Here is an 18,141-nt window from a genome sequence, read left to right as displayed (position 1 = left end):
CCTAAGTGCAGGACTCTGCACTTGTCCTTGTTGAACCTCATCAGATTTCTTTTGGCCCAGTCCTCCAATTTGTCTAGGTCCTTCTGTATCCTATCCCTCCCCTCCAGCGTATCTACCACTCCTCCCAGTTTAGTATCATCCGCAAATTTGCTGAGAGTGCAATCCACACCATCCTCCAGATCATTTATGAAGATATTGAACAAAACCGGCCCCAGGACCGACCCTTGGGGCACTCCACTTGATACCGGCTGCCAACTAGACATGGAGCCATTGATCACTTAGACATAGCCTAAGATGTGGTTCACGCTGTACAAAACTTCAGAACCCCCATTTATACAGGTTTATAATTTGTGTAGCCGAAGCAGCCACAGTAGCGCTGTTCACACTATAAAGCACAGTTTGCCTGTGAGGAAGCAGTCTAACAGACATGGCTGAGAACAGCTAGCTAGGAAGATATGGTACCAGCGAGTCATCTAGCCACAGCTCAGGGCTGTTACCCTGTCCACTCACTAGAACAGCCTGATTATAGTTACTCATTTGAAGTGATATCCATGTCCATATCAAAGAAGTGTATCACTGAGACATAAATGTTTCTTGTTTGGGTTATAAATTCAGAGAAGACTGTGAAGAACTTTTGGAGGGATCTGATCAAGTTGGGTGAATGGGCAATGCAATGGCAGAAGAAATTTAATGTTACTAATAAATGTATTATTGGTATTACCCTAGCACTTAGGACCTCCTATCGTGGACCATGATCAACTGTGGTAGATGCTATACAAGAGAAGCTTTCTGCCCCAAAGATCTTACAATCTAAGTATGAGACAGAAGCAGCGGATGGATACAGACTGATGGGAGAGTACACGGAAACAATGAGGCAGTGGTCAGCATGATAGGCTGTGGTCTTAACAAACCGCCATCCTAATTGTCAATTTTTTTTATAGGCATCACAGTAAAGCAGAGTTTTAAGGCAGGATTTGAAGGGAGATAATGACACCTTTGCAGATGTTTATGGAGAGCTCTTCCGAAGCCTGGGGCATGGGAGAAAGCACAAAGGAGCTTATATGAAAATGTAACAAGTGGGCGACAGAGGTTGGTGTCATGGACCGATCAGAGTTGGGAGCAGACAGTTCGATGGTGATGAGAGATGATAGGCTGTTAAGTGCCTTGAAAGTAAAGACAAACAGCTTTTGTTTGATGCAATAGATAATGGGGAGCCAGCAGAGGGTTGCGAAGAGAGGGGTGAATGAACATGGTCAAAGTAATGGGCTAGGAAAATGATCTTTGCAACAACATTCTGAATGGATCTGAGTGGGGCAAAACAGCATTTGTCATGGCCAGAGAGAAGGAAGTTGCAGTAACTAAGATGAGAGCTTGGATGAGAGTTTTAGCTGTGTGGATGAATAGGGAAGCTGTATTTTAGAGCTGATGTGTAAAAAGAATCTGCAAGATATGAGAGATGAGACCTAGAGAGAGATCTGAGTTGAAAATGACACCCAGGTTACAAACCTGAGTGACCGGCGGGAGGATGGTGGTGTTGTCCACAGGGATCAAGGAAGGATGTAGTAGGTGGGATCGCTTGGAGTGAGGGGAGATCAAGATTAAGAGTTCTGTTTTAGCCATGTTGAGCTTGAACTGATGGGTCGACATATATGAAAGGATGTCAGAGAGACAAGCCAAGATTTTAGTTTGGCTAGAAGGAGAAGGGTCTACAGTAGAGAGGTAGATCTGTATATCACCTGCATAGAATTACAGAAGTCAAGGAAGGACAAGATTTCCAGGAGGGCATGGTCGACTGTCAAAGGTGGCTGACTGGTCAAGGAGCATTGGGCAAAATAAGGCACATTGAAGGGAAAACTTAAGTTCTAATACATTTTACTAGGTTCTACGTTAACTGTATCGACTCAGGAGTTGACTTGGGTATTGTTGTGGACAGTCCAATGAAGACTTCCACTCAAAGCGCAGTTGTCAAAACAACAAATGATATTAGGATGCATAAGGAGTGGGATGGATAATAATATATGAAATATTAGAATCCTGTTACATAAATTAATGGTTCACACTCATCTAGAATGCTTCATTCCATGCACTGGAATAAATTGCCTAGAGAGGCTGTGGAATCTCCATCACTGGAGATTATTTAGGAGCAGGTTAGAACAAACACCTATCAGGGATGGTCTAGATAATACTTAGTCCTGCCATGAGTGCAGGGGACTGGACTAGATGACCTCTTGAAGTCCCTTCCAGTCCTATGATTCTGTCTCAAACAGAATATTGCAGAATAAGAAGGGGTCAGGGAGTGGCAACCAGAATGATTAGGGGAATAGAAAAACTCTCATATTAAGTGAGATTGAAAAGATAGGGATTGCTTACCTTAGAGAGGAGACAAAGAGACATACAAATAACTAATGGTGTAGAGGGTAGATTGGAAACTTCTATTCTCCTTAGTTCACAGAACAAGAACAATGAGACATTCAGTTAAGTAGAAATGTGGCCAAATTAAAATCTAGGAAAAAGAAATACTTTTTCGCATAATGCATATGGCTGTGGAACGCATTGCCGCATGATGCTGCAGCCAAGAACTTAATAGGATTTAAAGAGGGAGCAGGTTTCAGAGTAACAGCCGTGTTAGTCTGTATTCGCAAAAAGAAAAGGAGTACTTGTGGCACCTTAGAGACTAACCAATTTATTTGAGCATGAGCTTTCGAAAGCTCACGCTCAAATTGGTTAGTCTCTAAGGTGCCACAAGTACTCCTCTTCTTTTTTTTAAAGAGGGAGCAGACATTTATATGGATAACAAGTGTATCCAGAGTTGTTTAGTTAATGTTAAAAAAAAAAGTTTAAGAAGAGCTATAAAACCTCATGCCTCAGGGTTTGAACAAGGCTCTAACTATCGGAGGTTAAGAGAAGACTTTCATGTGGGGCAGGTTAACCCACTTCTGCTTACTACTTTGTGCGCTTTCCTCTGAAGCAGTTGGTGCAGACTACTGAATTACATGGACCTGTCTGATCCAGTCTGGTAATTCCTACATTCCTTATTGAAAATACTAGTTATCTGAAAGTTTATATATATAAGTAGTATTTTCAATAAGGAATGTAGGAGTGTGTGTGTGTATTTATATATAGCTACAACAATGGCCAAGACAGAAGTAATAATGAGACTCCTGGCCTATGTGTTTGAGTCTGTAAACAGTATACATGATTACCAGAAACTGTATAGCTTTTGACTGGCTTGAGAAATAGATGATTTTTTGCTGATCTGACTATATTAGCAAAGGTTCCCTTTTTGGATGGCTCACTTTCTCATTTGAATTCTGACGGTAGTTCATAGAGTGGAGAGCAAACTCATATGACCAGTGTCTGTGCTTCTGCCATGTGAGGTTTGACCAATTTATGGTTTGTTACATATTGGAATCGGGTGTTGAATACAAGGTTTTACATGGGTGTAAATTTTGGGAGACTTGATGCCTGAAAAAATTACAGTGGTTTAGACCAATGATTTGGCTACAGCAATATGCAGGATTGAGTTGGTGAAACTTGTTCCTTGTAGCGGAGGAAGTGGAAGTGACATGGCACTTATGGTATCCCTAAGGTGAAGGGATAAAAGGCTACATCCACTATTCTGTTCTGTTTAGGTTCTTATACCATGGGCCATGAGCACCATTTAAAGTGTAAAAAACTTTTACAAAGTACGATACATCAACAAATTAAAGTGATGTTTCCTCTCCGTTTTCTTCTCGTGCAGCCCTCCATGGATAGTAATTTCTACACTTTAAATTCCTTCTCTGACCTAAATACTAATAGGGTGTGTTGTTTTGTGGGAAAGAGTGGTCAAAGATCTGAGATTTTTTTTTATTACATTTGGATCTGAAAATTGGTGAGCCTATTGGCTAATCTTAGCCCTCTGGGAGTGAATTCTACAACAAATCTGCCAAGAAAGCTCCTGTGAGCTTTGCCTTTGTGGTAAATAGTTCCTTTATTCATGAGGATCAGAGCTGTTGAACAATTGAGAGCTGGAGGATGAGGTGAACTTTTAGGTACCTTGGTACCAGTTTTTTGCAGGACTAGAATCTTGATGAAGTTCAGTAAGGAGCTTGTGGAAAGAGTGGGACAGGGGAGATATTGATCCTGTATCTAGGTTACAGGCTATAGACTGATGTGCTAAGGAACTGCTGTTCATTAACTTCTCAGTCAGCTTGCTCAGGAATAGGAGATTTGACTGCAGGTGGTGGAAGTCTTGTTCTGTGTAATCAACAAATGTTTCAAGATTGGTCTTGCTGTAAACCAGGAGAGACAGGTCCTTCGTTGAACAAGGCACTGGCAATCTGTCAGATACTGTAGCTATTCTTGAAACTTTCCCCAGCCAGGAAGGGCAAAGAACTGACTTGCAAGTGGAGGCTTCTGTTTCATTCACTTTGTCCAGTGCTTCCTGATGTGTAGAAGGATCAGACTTGGGGAAGGGAGGTGTCCAGGTATTGAAGTTGTATGTAATGTTTGGTTCTGTGTACCCCAAGAAACTACTGGCTATATAGGGGATGTTCTCAGTAAGGAAGAAGATAGCAGAAAGTGGTACTGGATTCTTCTGCAGGCTACAGTCGGTTGGGCTTCATTAACCAGAATAGCTTTTTTGGGTGGCTTCTACAGAAGATGAGAAAAAAGATTGTAGCCTGTTATTTTGCCTTAGTGTATTTTTTACATATTGAAAATTTTTGTTTCAATATTTCTACCTTATCTAGATTTCAGTGCTCTAGTTTCTTTTCATATTATGCTAGTCACATAGAGACCTGTGTGAATGATGTGAAGGCAGAATGTTGTTTGGGAGCTGTTATTTTGATTACAGTGGTTAATGTGTGGTCATAATGATGCACAACTTGATTGCTCCTTGGTCCCTTGCTGGGCTGTTGCTGCTGAATATCAGGGTGGATAAAAATAGATTTAAAAAAAAAGTTCATTTGTTTAAATTAAATGCATTTTCTTTTAAAAAATAAACCTATTTAAAAATTATGGCAACGGATATTAAGGCTTAAAATTATTATTTATTAAATCATTTAAATTAAATAAAAAAAATCAACCAGTACATGTTTGCTGACAAATTTTAAAGAAACCACTGAACTAGTGAAAGTTACTGGCTAAGCACCTGGCACCAGAATTTGTTGAAGTACTAAACCCAGCTTTTGGTAGCAGTAGCCTCTTCTGCAGGTGCAAAGAGAATATTTTCTTCATTTCAGTATATTCAGCTATTTTACTTCAATGATTAGTTCATTCAAAGTTGAGAAACTGATGAGGAGTTGAAAAAGCAGGAAAGCTTATTTTCCTCCTTCAGTCTATGAATAAAACTGAGGTGAGAAAGGAGCTCTATTGGTTCTAAAATCTTGAAGGTCGTGGTGACCAGAAACAATAAGTTCAGTTCAATAACTACAGATAATGTTACTTTTGTTTAAAAAAACAACCAGTTTTTCCAAAATGTAAAACGTATTAATAAACCTGCTATTTTGTTAGGTATCCAGTACATTTAAAGCAGTTTTGTTTTATGTAGTAAACAATTTTTAGATGCTGTTCTTGTGTGTTTTTAATTGAATTCTAGTTTTCATCCAAGTGCAGCTTGACAGAAATCACAAGTAAAAAATTAGTCTAGTAAGGAAATGGATCATTTTCTAATATAAAAATATATAAAAATGAAGAATATGAATAAATGTATATATATTTAGCTATATAATTGTTTAAATGTGTATAGATATAATGTATGCTTTTGGTTAGCCAAAAAGTACCAACGACGACATATAGGATAGATACAGCTTCCTCTTCATTTCAAATACAGAACAGAAATACCTAACGAATATTTCTCTCATCTGCATCACTATTTACGATTCTACTGTCTGTGCATCTAGCAATTAACCTATGCATTAACTAAGATGCTTATTGTTCCTAATATGATTTAAAAATGTCTTGTTGGCTTTAACCCTATTGGCCATTAATATTTCATTGATTCTTTGTACTTACCAGTTGCCTGCATTTTTTAACTTTTAACTTTAATTTATTGCTATTAACTTCCCCTTTTTGTGGTCTTTATATTTTGGTTTTTTTCTATATTTTATTGCTGCTTTCACATCTCCTTTTAACCAAGATAGTTTTTTGAGTCGTGTAATTTTTTTTTCAAGTTTGTGCAATTGCGTTTTTTCAGGCATCTAGTAGGATGGCCTTGTGTGATTCCCAATTGTTGTTAACACTTTCTGTCGGTTATGCTGACCAATTGCTTTAAGCTTTGGGTAACTGGCCCTTTTAAAGTTTTGAAGTGTACACATTACTGGTAGGTGCCATATTCTGTTAGTAGTCTGGCAGGGGTGAGGTGGACCATCTCTGGGCCTGATTTTAATGTTTTACTGCTATTACAGTAGCACCTAGGGAACTCCAGTTAGAGATCAAGGGCTCATTGTTGTAGGGTCTGAACACCCGCAATAGAAAGTGGATGTTGTGCTGCTGTCCTGCCACAGGAACAGCTGAGGGAAGGAATTGTGGCTTTAGGGAGCCATAACTACTCCCTGGTTTCCTCTTGTTCCAGACGGATAGTAATTTGCAGTCTCTTAGGTACTTACGTGGCCCCATTTGCTGTATTATGAGCCCCTTGCAATCTTTAATGTATTTATTCAACACCCCTGTGACGTAAGGAAGTACTATTTATTTCCATTTTACAGATGGGGGATTGAGGCACAGAGAAGCTAAATGACTTGCTGTAGTCTGTGGAGTAGCAGGGACTTGAACTCAGGTTTCCTCAGTCCTGGGTTAGTGCCCTAGCCACTGGATGATCCTTCCTGAACTATAACAGAAGCAAATTACTACCCACACCCTGTGAGGTAGTGCTCAGAAGGTGATCACATTGTATCCGGGGCCTCATCTGTAATGAATTCACTGATGATTTGAGGCCTGTTGACCACCAGTCTAGCGCTGATGAACGTCAACTTAATTTTTTGGTACTCATTTGTGTCGTGGTGGATGATGTCTGGCTATCGCAAATTGTAATCAGTTTGTTTCTGGATCTGTGTTGCTCTTTCCTGTGGGTATTCTGTGTTAGGTATTGTATAAGAGAGGGAAAGAGGCAGAAGATGAGCATGTCTGTTAGTGACATTGAACCTAATGTTTGCTAAAAGCCCTAGGGTTCCTGGACTGTGAAACTTCCATTCTTTAGCATGGATTTGTTGAGGAAAAAGGTCTTTAAATGTTGATTTTTTTTTTTCCAAATCACTTAAAGGCTGGAAAAACTGCTACCCTATTAAACCTTTCTGTAATGCAGCCAAAGAACAAACTGCCTTGGTGTATGTAGCATTAATAAGACCAACATGCTTTTAATATGATATTGCCACAAATTAATGTTGAAATTAACTAACTGCGGTTTTTCACTTAAGATGCTGAAAGTTGAATCCTGTGTCATTTGGTTTATTGGGAGACAGTATTGTAACCAAAATATCTGTCTGCCCCTTTTCTCACCAGAATTCAATTATTGATGCTGGTCCCCTGCCTGGAGGGTTCATCTGAAGACTGCCCATGGACGATCGATGCTTATGTTTGCTGAAATTCTAGGATTCTTTGCTTTACTGTTTAATTTACTGAAGAGTCCATTTTTTCCCATGAGTCATCTTCCACCTCTGGAAAGATAGAGGTAAGTTTTCAGGTTTTTTTTCTTGTTCTTTCTCCACCTCAGGTGAAAATTGTTTAAACCTATCAGAGATGCCTTTTGCTGAGGCATCTCTAAATGTGGAATCAATCACTGGAACTGTTTAAAGCATTTTCTCTCTCCTCTGCATCCTAAGAGTTTGCTTTCTATGAATCAGACTGGCAGCCATTCTGTAGTGCATCGGCAGTTAAAAAAATCTGCCTTAGAAGTGCATAAAGGAAAAAATTACTGCAAAACTAGACCATATTGACTTGGTGTGCTTTAATGGCTAGTTGCTGCAATTGCAGAGTGAAGTATTGTGAAGGCGTAGACTATAACAGGGTTCAAAAAAAGAACTAGAGAAGTTCAGGAAGGATAGGTCCATCAATGACTATTAGCCGGGATGGGCAGGGATTGTGTCCCTAGCCTCTGTTTGCCAGAAGCTGGGAATGGACGACAGGGGATGGATCACTTGATGGTTACCTGTTCTGTTCGTTCCCTCTGGGGCATCTGGCATTGACCACTGTCGGAAGACAGGATACTGGGCTAGATAGACCTTCGTTCTGACACAGTTTGGCCGTTCTTATGCATAGGCTACATACTCAAGCCGGGTATAGTGGCTTTAATTAGTTAACGTTACTCTCATGGTTTTTGACCTGCAGCTTTCAGAGCTTCTCTGTAGAAGACTTGAGTCCATAGTGTGTTTCCCAAGTCTCAAGCTTGTGTGTTTAATGTCAGGGACTAAATACAGTCTCTGGTGAAGGAACAGTATAGTCAGTATCCTTGTAGCCCTTACTAGCTGGTCTACGTAATGGCTTGGACATTTCTATAGCTTGTTAGCACCCAGCTATATTTTAATTTGAAGAAAAATTGCTGTAATAGAGTGAGCGCTACCTGGAACAGAAAAACTTAAATGAGCATAGTGGTAAAAATACCAAGAGCTATAAACGCCATCACCCTAAATTTAGACCTAAGTTCCTCCTGTGCCATTGACGTATTGGGCGGTCCAGTTCGTCCATTGATTGTGGTAATTGTGGTACTTCTTCCTCAGCAATGTCCACATCTTCAGTAACCTTTGTCACTGTCGTCTACCAGTTCTTGTTTGGCCTACATCATTTTCTATTCTATCCGGATACCCAATTCAATGCTTGCATAGTACATCTCCCATCTTCTATATGGTGTATGTGTCTCAACTGCCTGAGCTTTTTTCTTTGATATTTTCTAATACAACCTGCTGTGTCAGCTCCCTTACTCTCTGTTGTTGTTTTGTCTTTCCATAAAATGTGTAGTATCTTCCTCAGCCATCTCTGTTGGGCAACTTCCAGTTTCTTTGTTAGCTACTATCTTCAGCCAAGTCTCTGCCCTGCACAGTAGTGTACTCAGTACAATCACATGGTATAATCTGACCTTTAGTTTCGTTTTGAGACCTCGGTTTGGCCAGATGTTGATCATCCTTCCAAAAGTGGTGTTCACTTTTCCTCATCTCATCATCAAATATCATCACACTCTCCAAATAGCAGAACTCTTCCTGTTTCATTTTCTTTTCCAGCTGTGTATACCTTTGCATCTGTTATTCCATTTCGTACCTTCATAATCTTGTTTTTCCCTGCGTTTACTTTCAATCCAGTTTTCAGTGAATCACAGAATCCTAGAATATCAGGGTTGGAAGGGACCTCAGGAGGTCATCTAGTCCAACCCCCTGCTCAAAGCAGGACCAATCCCCAACTAAATCATCCCAGCCAGGGCTTTGTCAGGCAGGGCCTTAAAAACCTCTAAGGATGGAGGTTCCACGACCTCCCTAGGTAACCCATTTCAGTGCTTCACCACCATCCTAGTGCTTCTTTTTCTCTCTGATGCAAGGGCAGTCATTGTCTCCCACCTAGTAAAGCAATGTCATCAGCAAAGTTAAGATCATATAATTCATCTCCACTAACCCGTTCTATACTGTCCATGATACCTTTTGTTGCTTGCTTCATCACATAGTCTATTGGTAATGCTAAAAAGATTGTTGTTAACACACACCCCAGTCTAAGTCCAATCACAATATTGAGCTATACACCCAAACCTGTATCTGATCTTACTGTGCATCTACTTTCATCATATAAACTCCTTATTATGTTGATCTGTTTGTCTGATATCTCATAGATTCTAACAGTATTCCACAGTGTTTCTTTATAGACTCTGTCAAGTACTTCCTTAAAGTTGTTTAAGAAGGGTTTTTTGCCAACCAGTAGCTTTTTCGATGCTCCATCAAAAAGTTTAACAGTCATATGTTTACAACATGGTCTACCTGGATGGAACCCAGGCTGTTCTTCTTGTAGTATTTCACCCACTGTCATCTTCATTCTCTTCAGCCTAATGGTAGCTAATACTTTGCCCAGGATTGACAGCAGTGCAATACCTCTACAGTTTGTGCACTGAGTAAGATCACCCCTTTGTCGCAATACCACAATACCACCATCTTGTGGCACTTGTTCTTTCACCCATATTTCTTCAGAGTTTTGTGGGCTGCTCAGTCAAAGGTGGCTGCTTCCCACTTTTAGTACCCCTGTTGGAATTTTGTCAACCTCAGGAGCTTTCCCCTGTTTGAGGGTGCTTTAATTTCATTGGATGTTATTGGTCCCTCTTCTGTTTCTAACTTAGCACTGGCATTTCTATACATCCTGTGCACAGTCATCATCTCTGGACAGTTTAATATGAAAGGAAATGTTCTTTCCACCAGATGTTGAAAATGCATGAAGAACAGGCCAAACAATTACCTCTCCCCGCCCAAAAAACCACAATGGGGAAAATAATCATGCAGGTATTATCACGAGGTGAGCAGTTATACTAATGTATACAATGTAGCTAATCTTTCACTCACCAAGAGTTTCTTCAGAAGCTTTCAAATAAAGTCCATTGTCCAGAACCAGGTTGCACTAGGGTTGGAATGCAAACTAGAATTTCTCGATTTTTTTTTAAGTAGGCTTGAAATGTCCCTTGCTTGACTAAAATTCACGATATTATCCTTGAATAGAATACAGATGCTGTGTAGAAGTATGATGCTGTTGTTGGTCTCCTTCATAGGCTGATTTTGTTACTGGAAGGATGTCTGTGGGTTAATAGGTGGCTAATGGACTCAGGTACCCTACGTACTGTTCTTGACTCTGCCACACACTTGCTGCATGGTGTTGGGTGATCCATAGGAACATGGGATGGAAAGGGAACTCGTAGGTCATCGAGTCCAGTCCCCCGCTTATCATTTGACCTCTCTATGCTTCAGTTTCTCCATTTGTAAAATGAGGGTAATAATATGTAACCCCATTGTAAAGCTCTTGGAGATCTTTAATAGTAAAATGAGTGAATGAAGAAGAAAGTATTACTAATGATCATTATTTCACTTAATTTGTCAGGTTTCAGACTCCCTGTGCAAAGAACAACTGTGGCTTTCTGATTAGTTACTAAGTTCAAAGACATTTCTATGAGTATTTGTTCTTACAATAAAAAAAAAAGTCTCAGAATTTGGTGAGCATAGCACTTAGTACTGAATGCTCCACAGCTCTGCTCACTGTTTTCACTTCACTGCTTATTTTCTGGACAGATCTCTTGTCAATCTGGAATCAGGGTTTTACAGAGCAATAAATAGACTCCTTCTACCCTTCCAATTTTAAAGGTTTTTTTTAATGAAAAGAAAAATGTATTTGGACGTAAAACAAGCAAAAATGTAATCACATTAAACAAAAGCTTTCTAATATTATCCTTAAGATTTATACATAACATAAAATGACTATTGATGGCTCTAAGCCTTTGTAGTATATTTAAAACTCAGTCACCCGAATAAAAACAAAAATATATGTAGCCAGCCCTACCAAAATCAGGAAGAAAACCCAAACCTACTACATCTATGAATACCCAGTTCTCAGGGCACAAAGCAAAGCTATCAGCCCACTATCCCCTTCTTGAAGCTTGGGGAAAGGATGTGCTTTACAGGGTGCCCAGAAGGTCAACAAACTTGGGCTATTTGGGACCAGAGGCCCCTTGCAAAGCGTTCCTAGCCCCAGCTCTATTTCTTTTACACTGAGCAATGGCACCACGGACTGGACCTGCAGCAGTATCAGACAGGGAGAGAGGTGCCTCTCCAGTACGTCAGTTCTAAACCATTCAGAGTTTCATATGTCAAAACTGAAACTCCACTCAGAAGCTAGCAAACAGCAGAGATCCCAGAGCACTGCAGTCACCTGCTCAGAGTGAGAAACTCCACGTGATTAAGTGAGCTACCACATTCTTTGCTGGCTTCAGTTTCCAGTTGACTTGAGATGCAGTCCCACATAAAGTGAATTTCAGTAATATAATCTCAGCGACGAAGGCATGGATCACGCTAGCAGAGTTCTGATGTGGGAGAAATGGTTGCAACCTCCTGCCCATACATTGATTAAAAAAAGTAACATACTATTGGCTACTTTTATAGCTACTGTACATTGTATTTGAGGTTGTATTGTAAAGTTTGGTAGTGTAATCTCCCAGTCACCGTTGAAGACGAGGGAGGAGGTAGTGTCTGACAAGTCTGCATTTGAAGTCAAACTGTTGTATAAATAATGTAATAAAATGGATGGTCAACTTTATAACAAAAGGTCTTTTGTACATATTCTTTTTGAAGAGAAAAACCATTTTGGGGAAAAAGTATCAGTGATGTACATAACTTGGCTGTGGAAGGCCATTATGTTATTGACCCTCATTAGATTGCTGCTGCTTGGAATTTCCACAGAAGTATAGAATTGTCTAACGCTCATGCATTTAAAACAGTCTATTATTGAAAATGAGTGAGTGAAAATTAGGTTTTTGTGTTTTAATGCTGAATTATACATGTATATCATGGTTGGAGAGTCAGACTTGGATTGTTTTGCATGAATAAAACTGAAGAACATGTCTCCTCTTCATGTTCCTGTTAGAGAAACTCATCAGAAGTATTTATGATTTACTCTAGAAAAGTTGCATTATGAATAAAAAGAAATTCCACTTGATAATGTCACTTAACCAAATTGATGGTGTCCTTTGGTGTCAGCTAAAGTTAGAAGTTATCAGGGTTTTCCCATATCTAGCTGATAGGCTTGTCAGCTCTTACTTTTCTTTTTTCAGAAGAAATTCACCCTTGTGTAAAGGGGTCAGCAAAAGGCTCTTGTGCCATTGCAAAGACCTCCAAAGATGACTGAAGTGATGTATATATAATGTGTTATTCTCAGCACATAAATGAATTTCGCTCTCAGAGGTGCTTACAGAAGCCTACCTTGTTTGTTGAATTCTTCAGATGTGGTGACTTCTAATAAACTGTGGCAAAAAAAATTCTTAATTCCCATTTCAGTCCTCAATTCAGGTGTGAATGAAACTCAGCAACTTACATCAGAGCAGAGCTTTGGAAAGTTTTGAACCTCTTCAGTTTTTCCCCAAAAGGAAACGATGGCTTGTTTGTATAAGATTCTTACTGTAGGATTGATGCCTAAAGAAAGCACTTGAGTATCTGCAGGAGATATTTCAGATAGCACTGTGCTTTCTGGCTAAAGCTTCTCTGAAAAAGTGTATCAAATTTTTTTAAAGATCTAAACATGAAGACCATTCTAGCCTGAAATTCTTAAATTGTTCTGAATGGAATTTCTGGTCATCCATTTGCTGAAATAAATAAGTTCATCGCTAGTTAGCTGACAAAAAATGACGTGTCTTCAATCAGTAGGAAAAATTCATTTTAAGGAAGGGTTTCTAACAGTAAGATTAATTGGAATTAGACTGAACTATTTTGCCAAGAGAGTTTAAGGCAACATTATTAAAAGTGTTCAAGTGTTAACTAGATAAAGACACTTTGATCTTTGTTGAGCTGTGGACTGCTGCAGAATCAATGAGAATAATTTGGTTAGCATTGAAGAGACCAGCTCTTCTTTTTCATGTTCATATTAAATTAATAGGAATCAGAGTTGACTATACAACTTAGATCACATTAAAGACTAAAAAACTTCAAAGATGGATGGAGAAACAACTCATGGGTCTTCAGGAAAAATGACAGAGAAAACAAACATTCTAGCAGAATTTTCAGACTTTGGGGAATGGGAATTACGGGCAAGAACCTTTTCATTTAAAGTAACTAGTTTTCATTACATTTCTTGGGTTTTGTTCTGTTTCTTAAATTTAATTGTAGCCTTAAAGCCAAAATTTTCAATGGGGGTGCCTAAAATTGGGTACTCAAGGTGAAAGTGCCCTGGCTTATAGAAAGGTGTTGAGTACCCACATCTTCTGTTGACGATCAACACCAGTGAAAGTCAAACCACTTAGATGCATAAATAAGGATTTGATTTCTTAACTTGAGGCACTAAAGTTTACAAAATTTGTCCAGATTTTTAAGATGTAACCTATTGGCCAGTGTATGTGGAACTAATATAACAAAATACTACTTTTGGTGTCAGTAACTAGAAACTTCCAGAAGATGGCAAAACTGCAAGCCTCTTCAGGTGTTTCAGCAACTTTATTTATAGATAGGGCTCATTTGTAGCTTATAAGTCAGTATAGAATCATAGAAATGTAGGACTGAAAGGGACCTTGAGAAGTCAAGTCCAGCCCCCTAGTAACATGTAGGCTATTATCCCTGACAAGAGTTTGCCCAACCTGTTCTTAAAAGCCTCCAGTGACGGGGATTCCACAACTTCCCGTGGAAGCCTGTTCCAGATCTTAACTACCCTTTGAGTTAGAAATTTTTTCCTAGTATCTAACCTAAATCTGTCTTGCAGTAGATTAAGTGCAGTACTACTTGTCCTACCTTTAATGGACATGGAGAATAGTGGATCACTGTCCTCTTTATAACAGCCCTTAACATATGTGAAAACTGTTATCAGATCCCTCCTCAGTCATCTTTTCTCAAAACTAAACATGCCCAGTTTTCTTAACCTTTCCCCATAGGTCAAGTTTTCTAAACCTTTTATACGTTCTGTTGTTCTTTTCTGGATTCTAATTTATCGACATTTTTCCTAAAGTATGGAGCTCAAAACTGGATACAGTACTCCAGCTGAGGCTTCACCAGTGCTGAGCAGAGTGGAACAGTTACTCCCTGTGTTTTAGATATGACACTCCTGTTAATACAGCTCAGAAAGATTAGTCTTTTTTTGCAACCATATCATGCTGATGATTCATAATTTGTGATTTACTCTAACCCTTGCAGTGTAGATATACCCAGTGTGTCACAGCTAAATAAAATTTGGAACAGATTGTTTAGCATCAGTAAACACACATTTCAAGGGACAATTAAAGATGAAGCTGTTTAACAGCTCTCCAGTCATACGAAGGAAAGGGGGGAAGATATGATGTGGGGGTTGGAGGGTGTTAAGTGGGTTATAGATTGTAAGAAGCCATGCATCAGCGTTTCTATTCAGTCCATGATTTTTAGTATCCACTAAAGTTATGAGGTTGGCATATTGGGGAGCCATCCTAGTACCCATGGAATGCACATGGGGTATCATCAAACAATTGCAATCCGTGCTCAGTGGGGACCATATCCTGAAAGAAACCTTTCCTGAACCCCCTCTGTGATGGGTTCGGTCACAGAAATCGCCTTGGGACTGTCAGCTGATGTGCTGAGATTACCTCTGACCCGTTTTCCCTGCCAGCTTGGGACTCCAGAACTCTGCCTTGTTGAGTCAGACCCACTAGCCTGTTGCAACACAAACTCAGGGTCTGGGCCATGTCCTCAAAGCTGCAGACTTAACTGAAAACAGTTTAGCAGGTTACCTGCCTCCAGCACCGAGACCCCAATGGTATCCAAACCCTAAATAAATCTGTTTTACTCTGTATAAAGCTAATACAGGGTAAACTCATAAATTGTCTGCCCTCTATAACACTGATAGATATGTACTGCTGTTTGCTCCCCCAGGTATTAATCACTTACTCTGGGTTCATTAATAAACAAAAGTGATTTTATTAAATATAAAAAGTAGGATTTAAGTGGTTTCAAGTAATAGACGGAACAAAGTAAATCACCAAGCAAAATAAAGCAAAAACACACAAGTCTAAGCCTAATACATTAAGAAACTGATTACAGGTAATATCTCAACCTTAGAGATGTTCAAGTAAGCTTCTTTCACAGACTAGACTCTTTCCTAGTCTGGGCCCAATCCTTTCCCCTGGTAAAGTCCTTGTCTGCTGGAACTAACATCTTAGGTGGAAAGCAGGGGCTTTCTCATGACTGGCTGTCCCCTTTGTTCTGCTCCACCCCCTTTTATAGCTTTGGCACAAGGCGGGAATCTTTTGTCTCTCTGGGTCCCCACCTTTCCTTCTAAATGGAAAAGTACCAGATTTAACATGGATTTCATTATCAGGTGACTTGGTCACAGGTCACTGTAAGACCTCATTCTTCATTACCCACAGGCAGGCCCACGCATACACAGGAAGGCTTGCAGGTAAATAACCATCCACAACTAGTTGTCCTAGTCAATGGGAACCATCAAGATTCTAAACCACCATTAATGGCCCACACTTTGCATAATTACAATAGGACCTCAGAGTTATACTTCATATTTTTAGCTTTGTATACAAGAATGATACATTCATACAAATAGGATGACCACACTCAGAGGATTATAAGCTTTGTAATGACAGGTTTCAGAGTAACAGCCGTGTTAGTCTGTATTCGCAAAAAGAAAAGGAGTACTTGTGGCACCTTAGAGACTAACCAATTTATTTGAGCATAAGCTTTCGTGAGCCACAGCTCACTTCATCGGATGCATGGTATTTTACAAGAGACCTTTTGCATAAAGCATATTTCAGTTATATCATATTCAAGTTCATAAGCATATTTTCATAAAGCAGATGGAGAGTAATGTCACACCCTCTTCTGGGCTTCAAAAAACCCCCAACCTCATCATCAGAAGCAAACAGAAATCAGGACTCACCAACTCAAAGCAGCACCAGACCCTGCCAGAACAAAGGATGCAAAACCTGTAGACATATCTCCACTACAACAATGATCATAGAATCATAGAATATCAGGGTTGGAAGGGACCTCAGGAGGTCATGTAGTCCAACCTCCTGCTCAAAGCAGGACCAATCCCTAACTAAATCATCCCAGCCAGGGCTTTGTCAAGCCTGACCTTAAAAACCTCTAAGGAAGGAGATTCCACCACCTCCCCAGGTAAGCCATTCCGGTGCTTCACAACCATCCTAGTGAAAAGGTTTTTCCTAATATCCAATCAAAATCTCCCCACTGCAATTTGAGACCATTACTCCTTGTTCTGTCATCTGGTACCGCTGAGAACAGTCTAGATCCATTCTCTTTGAAACCCCCTTTCAGGTAGTTGAAAGCAGCAATCAAATTCCCCCTCATTCTTCTCTTCTGCAAACTAAATAATCCCAGTTCCCTCAGCCTCTCCTCATAAGTCATGTGCTCTAGCCCACTAATCATTTTTGTTGCCCTCTGCTGGACTCTTTCCAATTTTTCCACATCTTTCTTGTAGTGTGGGGCCCAAAACTGGCCAGAGTACTCCAGATGAGGCCTCACCAATGCTGAATAGAGGGGAATGATCATGTCGCTCGATCTGCTGGCAATGCTCCTACGTATACATTCCAAAATGCCGTTAGCCTTCTTGGCAACAAGGGCACACTGTTGACCTATATCCAGCTTCTCGTGCACTGTAACCCCTACGTCCTTTTCTGCAGAACTGCTGCCTAGCCACTCGGTCCCTAGTCTGTAGCAGTGCATGGGATTCTTCCTTCCTAAATGTAGGACTTTGCACTTGTCCTTGTTGAACCTCATCAGATTTCTTTTGGCCCAGTCCTTTAATTTGTCTAGGTCCCTCTGTATCCTGTCCCTACTCTCCAGCATGTCTACCACTCCTCCCAGTTTAGTGTCATCTGCAAACTTGCTGAGGGTGCAATCCACGCCATCTTCCAGATCATTAATAAAGATATTGAACAAAACCGGCCCCAGGACCGACCCTTGGGGCACTCTGCTTGGTACCGGCTTCCAGCTAGACATGGAGCCATTGATCACTACCTGTTGAGCCCGATGACCTAACCAGCTTTCTGTCCATCTTATAGTCCATTCATCCAGCCCATACTTCTTTAACTTGCTGGCAAGAACACACCTCCTCTCCCACAACACACCTTTCAAGATCTGTGTGTGCTACCACATGCCTGTCACAACATATGGTGTACATTACCCGTGCACTAAAAGCCCCAACAACTACTAAGTGGATGAAATGAGACGGTCCCTGCACTGTCGAATGAACTCAAACAGAAAAATAAAAAACAAAAACACCATATCACCTGTGGATGAATACTTTTCATAATGCAATCATTCTCTCTATGACTCTCAGTCCTCATCCTCAAAGGAAACAACTTGAATAACACCCTCAAAAGATGAGCCTAGGAGCTTAAATGTATAACTTTGCTAGATACTTAAAATCATGGACTGAATAGAAATTCTAGATTAATGGCTTCTTACAACAATCTATAACCCCCACTTCTCCCTCCCCCCCAATTTTTTT

The 18,141-nt window shown here is 40.0% G+C and overlaps 1 protein-coding gene across 10 annotated transcripts in view; it reads left to right on the top strand.

The window, feature by feature from the left end:
• Nucleotides 1-18,141, top strand: part of NCOA1 (nuclear receptor coactivator 1) — a 361,163-nt gene that overhangs the window by 84,049 nt on the left and 258,973 nt on the right. For all 10 annotated transcript variants that reach the window (XM_075126310.1, XM_075126309.1, XM_075126305.1 and 7 more), the window contains exon 2: nucleotides 7,483-7,651. The gene's annotated coding sequence lies outside the window, so the exon portion shown is untranslated. The remainder of the gene's footprint in view (nucleotides 1-7,482; nucleotides 7,652-18,141) is intronic.

Source organism: Caretta caretta, chromosome 3 (genome assembly GCF_965140235.1).
Source record: "Caretta caretta isolate rCarCar2 chromosome 3, rCarCar1.hap1, whole genome shotgun sequence".
Taxonomy (NCBI): Eukaryota; Metazoa; Chordata; order Testudines; family Cheloniidae; genus Caretta; species Caretta caretta.
The sequence above is the reverse complement of the archived record's forward strand: the minus strand, read 5'-3'. Positions and strand labels throughout refer to the sequence as shown.